Raw genomic sequence first — 8030 nt, 5'->3', positions numbered from 1 at the left:
TTACAAGGATTAAATGTCTGGAATTGTGAAAACTGAGTATAAATGTATTTGACTAAGGTGTATGTAAACTTCTGACTTCAACCATATCTGGTGCTTAAAGTTAGTGAGGGAGATATAAGTCTCCAGCTTTTTGCAATTCGTTCCAGTCATTGGCAGCAGAAAACTGGAAGGAAAGGCGGTCAAAGGGGGTGTTGGCTTTGGGTATGACCAGTGAGATATACCTGCTGGAGCACGTGCTATGGGTGGGTGTTGTAATGGTGACCAGTGAGCTGAGATAAGGTGGAGCTTTACCTAGCAAAGACTTGAATATGTAGTGAGGCCAGCCAATGAGAACATACAGGTTGCAGTGGTGGGTGGTATATGGTGCTTTGGTGACAAAATGGATGGCACTCCAATTTTGGATTGGAGATGTTTAATATGAGTCTGGAAGGAGAGTTTATAGTCTAGTTAGACACCTAGGTATTTGTAGTTGTCCACATATTCTAAATCAGAACCGTCCAGAGTAGTGATGCTAGTCGGGTGGGTAGGTGCGGGCAGCGATCGCCTGAAAAGCATGCATTTAGTTTTACAAGCATTTAAGACCAGTTGGAGGTCATGGAAGGAGAGTTGTATGGCATTGAAGCTCGTCTGGAGGTTTGTTAACACAGTGTCCAAAGAAGGGCCAGATGTATACAGAATGGTGTGGTCTGCGTAGAGGTGGATCAGGGAATCACCCGAAGCAAGAGTGACATCGTTGATATATACAGTACTGAGAAAAGAGTCGGCCCGAGAATTGAACCCTGTGGTACCTCCATAGAGACTGCCAGTTGTCCAGACAACAGGCCCTCCATCTGAGAAGTAGTTGGTGAACCTGGCACCAGGTTGCCTACCCTTACCACATGGGGCGGACCGTCAGGAAGTCCAGGATCCAGTTGCAGTTGTTTAGTCCCAGGGTCCTTAGCTTAGTAATGAGCTTCATTGGCGCTATGGTGTTGAATGCTGAGCTGTAGTCAATGAACAGCATTCTCACATAAGTGTCATTTTTGTCCAGGTAGGAAAGGACAGTGTGGAGTGAGATTGAGATTGCATCATCTGTGGATCTGTTTGGGTGGTATGCAAATTGGAGTGAATCTAGGCTATCCGGGAGGATGCTATTGCTTTGAGCCATGACCAGCCAAAGCACTTCATGGCAACCGACGGGGTGGTAATCATTTAGGCAGATTACCTTCACTTCCTTGGGCACAGGGACTATGGTGGTCTGCTTGAAACATGTTGGTATTACAGACTCATCTGGTAGGCTCGCATCACTGGGCAGCTTGTGTCTGGGTTTCCCTTTGTAGTCCGTAATAGTTTTCGAGCCCTGCAACATAAGATGAGCATCAGAGCTGGTGTAGCAGGATTGAATCTTAATCGTGTTTCCTTGAAAGCGGCAGCTCTAGCCTTTAGCTCGATGCGGATGTTGCCTGTGATCCATGGCTTCTGTTTGGGATATGTACGTACGGTCACTGTGGGGACGACGTTGTCGATGTACTTATTGATAAAGCCGATGACTGACGTGGTATACTCCTCAACGCCATTGGATGAATCCCGGAACATATTCTAGCAAAACAGTCCAGTAGCGTAGCTTAAACGTCATCTGACCACTTACGTATTGAGCGAGTCACTGGTACTTCCTGCTTTAGGTTTTGCTTGTTAGCAGGAATCAGGAGGATAAAATTATGGTCAGATTTGCCAAATGGAGGGCAGGGGAGAGCTTTGTATGCGTCTCTATGTGTCGAGTAAAGAAGGTTTAGAGTTTTTTTTTCCTCTGGTTGCACATGTGACATGCTGGTAAAAATTGGTAAAACTGATTTAATTTTCCCTCCATTAAAGTCCCCGAGCACTAGGAGCGCCGATTCTGGGTGAGCATTTTCTTGTTTGCTTATGGTCTTATAGAGTTGGTTGAGTGCATTCTTAGTGCCAGCATCGGTCTGTGGTGGTAAATATACGGCTACGAATAATATAGATGAGAACTCTCTTGGTAGAAAGTGTGGTCTACAGCTTATCATAAGGTACTCTATCTCAGGCGACCAAAACCTCGAGACGTCTTTAATATTAGATATTGAGCCCCAACTGTTGTTGACAAAATGACACACCAGATGTCTTACCAGACATACTGTAGCTTCTCTGTTCTGCCGGTGCATCTCCAGCTCTATATTATCTGTGTCATCTTTCAGCCACGACTCGGTGAAACATAAGATATTACAGTTCTTAATGTCCCGTTGGTAGGATAATTGTCATAAAGTCATCAATTTTATTTTCCAATGATTGCATGTTAGCAATTAGAATTGATGGCAGTGGGAGTTTAAGGATCGCCTAAGGATTCTCAAAAGGCTCCTCTTTTCCTCCAACTTTTCTTCACGCAACTCCCTGTTCCCGGGAGATATCTTCCTCGTCGGACTTGTTAAAGGAAAAAGCTTCTTCCAGTTCGTGGCGAGTAATCCTAGTTCTGATGACCAGAAGTTATTTTCGCTTATAAGAGACAGTGGCAGAAACATCATGTACAAAATAAGTTACAAACAATGCAAAAAACACAAGCAAAATAGCACAATTGGTTACGGATATGTAAAACGTCCACCATCCTCTTCAGGCACCATCTTAACATTAGTTGTAACAGATAGAGGCCTTTCCGGACCGAGTCCAGAGCCACATCCACCCTGACACACCACACCATCTCCGATATTGACTGAGAGGATTTGTTCATTCACTTTTCGAAAAACCAAATACAAAACTCCACCAAAGAGAATCACCACAGGTAAAATAACTTAATGTGCACTAATTCCACCAAATTTGGTAGAATGATATCTGAATGCTTGGATAAACACTGCATGACCAAAAGTTTTCCCACTAGATGCTGGAACATTGCTGTGGGGACTTGCTTCCATTCAGCCATTAGAGTATTAGTGAGGTCGGGCACTGATTCTGGGCGATTAGACCTGGCTCGCAGTCAGCATACTAATTCAACCCAAAGGTGTTCGGTGTGGTTGACATCAGAGCTCTGTGCAGGCCAGTCAAGTTCTTTCAGACCAATCTCAACAAACTATTTCTGTATGGATCTAGCTTTGTGCATGGGGGCATTGTCATGCTGAAACAGGAAAGGCCTACCCCAAACTGTTGGAACAAAGTTGGAAACACAGAATCGTATAGAATGTCATTGTATGCTGTAGCTTTAAGATTTCCCTTCACTGAAACTAAGTGGCCAAGCCCGAACCATGAAAAGTCCCAGACAATTATTCCTCTTCCACCAAACTTTACAGGTGACACTATGCATTCGGATAGGTAGCGTTCTCCAGGCATCCACCAAATCCACATTTGTCCATTGGACTGCCAGACGGTGAAGCATGATTCATCATTTACATTACATTTACATTTAAGTCATTTGGCAGACGCTCTTATCCAGAGCGACTTACAAATTGGTGAATTCACCTTATGACATCCAGTGGAACAGCCACTTTACAACAGTGCATCTAAATCATTTAAGGGGGGGGTGAGAAGGATTACTTTATCCTATCCTAGGTATTCCTTAAAGAGGTGGGGTTTCAGGTGTCTCCGGAAGGTGGTGATTGACTCCGCTGTCCTGGCGTCGTGAGGGAGTTTGTTCCACCATTGGGGGGCCAGAGCAGCGAACAGTTTTGACTGGGCTGAGCGGGAACTGTACTTCCTCAGTGGTAGGGAGGCGAGCAGGCCAGAGGTGGATGAACGCAGTGCCCTTGTTTGGGTGTAGGGCTTGATCAGAGCCTGGAGGTACTGCGGTGCCGTTCCCCTCACAGCTCCGTAGGCAAGCACCATGGTCTTGTAGCGGATGCGAGCTTCAACTGGAAGCCAGTGGAGAGAGCGGAGGAGCGGGGTGACGTGAGAGAACTTGGGAAGGTTGAACACCAGACGGGCTGCGGCATTCTGGATGAGTTGTAGGGGTTTAATGGCACAGGCAGGGAGCCCAGCCAACAGCGAGTTGCAGTAATCCAGACGGGAGATGACAAGTGCCTGGATTAGGACCTGCGCCGCTTCCTGTGTGAGGCAGGGTCGTACTCTGCGGATGTTGTAGAGCATGAACCTACAGGAACGGGCCACCGCCTTGATGTTAGTTGAGAACGACAGGGTGTTGTCCAGGATCACGCCAAGGTTCTTAGCGCTCTGGGAGGAGGACACAATGGAGTTGTCAACCGTGATGGCGAGATCATGGAACGGGCAGTCCTTCCCCGGGAGGAAGAGCAGCTCCGTCTTGCCGAGGTTCAGCTTGAGGTGGTGATCCGTCATCCACACTGATATGTCTGCCAGACATGCAGAGATGCGATTCGCCACCTGGTCATCAGAAGGGGGAAAGGAGAAGATTAATTGTGTGTCGTCTGCATAGCAATGATAGGAGAGACCATGTGAGGTTATGACAGAGCCAAGTGACTTGGTGTATAGCGAGAATAGGAGAGGGCCTAGAACAGAGCCCTGGGGGACACCAGTGGTGAGAGCGCGTGGTGAGGAGACAGATTCTCGCCACGCCACCTGGTAGGAGCGACCTGTCAGGTAGGACGCAATCCAAGCGTGGGCCGTGCCGGAGATGCCCAACTCGGAGAGGGTGGAGAGGAGGATCTGATGGTTCACAGTATCGAAGGCAGCCGATAGGTCTAGAAGGATGAGAGCAGAGGAGAGAGAGTTAGCTTTAGCAGTGCGGAGCGCCTCCGTGATACAGAGAAGAGCAGTCTCAGTTGAATGAATAGTCTTGAAACCTGACTGATTTGGATCAAGAAGGTCATTCTGAGAGAGATAGCGGGAGAGCTGGCCAAGGACGGCACGTTCAAGAGTTTTGGAGAGAAAAGAAAGAAGGGATACTGGTCTGTAGTTGTTGACATCGGAGGGTCGAGTGTAGGTTTTTTCAGAAGGGGTGCAACTCTCGCTCTCTTGAAGACGGAAGGGACGTAGCCAGCGGTCAGGGATGAGTTGATGAGCGAGGTGAGGTAAGGGAGAAGGTCTCCGGAAATGGTCTGGAGAAGAGAGGAGGGGATAGGGTCAAGCGGGCAGGTTGTTGGGCGGCCGGCCGTCACAAGAAGCGAGATTTCATCTGGAGAGAGAGGGGAGAAAGAGGTCAGAGCACAGGGTAGGGCAGTGTGAGCAGAACCAGCGGTGTCGTTTGACTTAGCAAACGAGGATCGGATGTCGTCGACCTTCTTTTCAAAATGGTTGACGAAGTCATCTGCAGAGAGGGAGGAGGGGGGGAGGGGGAGGAGGATTCAGGAGGGAGGAGAAGGTGGCAAAGAGCTTCCTAGGGTTAGAGGCAGATGCTTGGAATTTAGAGTGGTAGAAAGTGGCTTTAGCAGCAGAGACAGAGGAGGAAAATGTAGAGAGGAGGGAGTGAAAGGATGCCAGGTCCGCAGGGAGACGAGTTTTCCTCCATTTCCGCTCGGCTGCCCGGAGCCTCATCACTCTAGAGAACGCATTGCCACTGCTCCAGAGTCATATGTCGGCAAGCTTTACACCACTCTAGCCAACGCTTGGCATTATGCATAATGATCTTACGCTTGTGTGCGGCTGCCCTGCCATGGAAACCCATTTCATGAAGCTTCCAATGAACAGTTGTGCTGATGTTGCTTCCAGAAGCAGATTGGAACTCAGTAGTGAGGACAGACAATTTTTAAGCGCTTCAGCACTCTGCGGTCCCGTTCTGTGAGCTTGTGTGGCCTACCACTTCGCAGCTGAGCAGTAGTTGCTCCTAGATATTTCCACTTCACAATAACAGCACTTACAGTTGACCAGGGAAGCTCTAGCCAGGAAGAAATTTGACAAACTGACTTGTCGGAAAGGTGGCATCCTATGACGGTGCCTTGTTGAAGGTCACTTAGATCTTCAGTAAGGTCATTCTACTGCCAATGTTTGTCTATTTTTTTATTTTACCTTTATTTAACCAGGCAAGTCAGTTAAGAACAAATTCTTATTTTCAATGACGGCCTGGGAGCAGTGGGTTAACTGCCTGTTCAGGGACAGAAAGACAGATTTGTACCTTGTCAGCTCGGGGGTTTGAACTTCCGGTTACTAGTCCAACGCTCTAACCACTAGGCTACCCTGCCGCCCCTATCCTGCCGTCTATAGAGATTGTATGGCTGTGTGCTCGATTTTATACACTTGTCAGCAACGGGTGTGGCTGGAATAGACGAATCCAGTCATTTGAAGGCATGTCCACATACTCTTGTATATATAGTGTATTATAGAAACAGCAGGACTTACAGGTCTAGCTGAGGTAAGAGTGTTTCTCCATAGCCTCGAATTGAACTGACTGTTTTGTTGATTATAAACATCATTTGACATGTTTCTATGAGCTTTATCGTTTGGGCCTGTGGATTACTGAACAAAACATGCAGACAAAACGGAGGTTTTTGGATATAAAGAGGGACTTTATCGAACAAAACTTGTGAGTGCAACCATATGAAGATCAAAGGTAAGTGATTCATTTTATCGCTATTTCTGACATGTGTAACTCCTCTACTTGGCTGGTAACTGTTTGTAATGATTTGTCTGCTGGGCGCTGTTCTCCGAAAATCACATGGTATGCTTTCGCCGTAAAGCCGTTTTGAAATCTGACACCGTGGTTGGATTAATAAGAAGTTAATCTTTAAACCGATGTGTAACACTTGTATGTTTTATGAATTTTTATAATGAGTATTTCTGTTTTTTAATTTGGCACTCTGCAGTTTCAGTGGATGTCGGCCAGGTGGGACGCTCGCGTCCCACGTACCCTAGGGATGTTTTAATATCAAACGTGTATGCCATCTGTAAATATGTATCAAATGGTTAAATTACGAGCCGAGTTGAATTAGCTACAGAAAAAGTGAGCAACCTTCCCGCTAGCCATGATTGGCTGAGATAATGACTGGGCTGGACATGCCGAGAGATGAGTTTGGATTGGTCTACCATATAGTACGTGTCTGTCTATTGGAGCTGGTGAGTACGTTTAGGTAATCGTGTCGAATTCGGCTTAAAAAAAGTAGAGCGTTGTAAAACTGCAAAAAACCTAATGTCAAGTTAAAAAATGTACTGTTAGCTAACATTCGCTGGCTGGGTCACTAGCTGACATTTTGTGTATGATCTTATTCTTCGTATCTCAGACACATTTGCTTGACTAGTTATAGCCATAGAACATGGTTGGTTAGCTACCTGCAGATTCATGTAGGGTAGTAACGTCATGAGTTGTGATTATGGTCCATTGTTTAGGTAACTAGCTAATTTTGACAAAGTATTTTAATTTCAAGTTAAAGTGTACTGTTAGTTAGCTAGATAACTTTAGCTGGCTGGCTTGCTAAGTAACGTTATTTCATGTGTTGGGATTCATTGTTTACCTAGCTAGCTATCTAGATATATTTCTTAACAAAAGACTCTCGTCTTAGTGTGCCAGAGTGCAGAAAAACTGATGCATTTTTGAAAGCTCAACACACGCTGAATTTGTCCGGTGTCAGTAAACGAAATTCAATTGTTGCCAGCAGCACAGTTACAGTCACCAAAGCTCTAGATAACATGAAAAAAGCCTAACCAGCTCTGCTAGGGCAAGTAAAATGGTCAGAGTGTTCTCTCATTATTTGTCTGGAAGTAAACTCAGCAAAAAAAGAAACATCCTCTCACTGTCAACTGCGTTTATTTTCAGCAAACTTAACATGTGTAACTATTTGTATGAACATAAAAGGATTCAACAACTGAGACAGAAACTGAACTAGTTCCACAGACATGTGACTAACAGAAATGTAATAATATGTCCCTGAACAAAGGGAGGGTCAAGATTAAAAGTATCTGGTGTAGCCACCAGCTGCATTAAGGACTGCAGTGCATCTCGTCCTCATGGACTGCACCAGATTTGCCCGTTCTTGCTGTGAGATGTTACCCCACTCTTCCACCAAGGCACCTGCAAGTTCCCAGACATTTCTGAGGGGAATGGCCCTAGCCCTTACCCTCCGATCCAACAGGTCCCAGATGTGCTCAATCGGATTGAGATCCGGGCTAGTCGCTGGCCTTGGCAGAACACTGACATTCCTGTT

Source organism: Oncorhynchus masou, chromosome 21, assembly GCF_036934945.1.
Source record: "Oncorhynchus masou masou isolate Uvic2021 chromosome 21, UVic_Omas_1.1, whole genome shotgun sequence".
Lineage (NCBI taxonomy): Eukaryota > Metazoa > Chordata > Actinopteri > Salmoniformes > Salmonidae > Oncorhynchus > Oncorhynchus masou.
Note: the sequence above shows the minus strand (reverse complement) of the source record.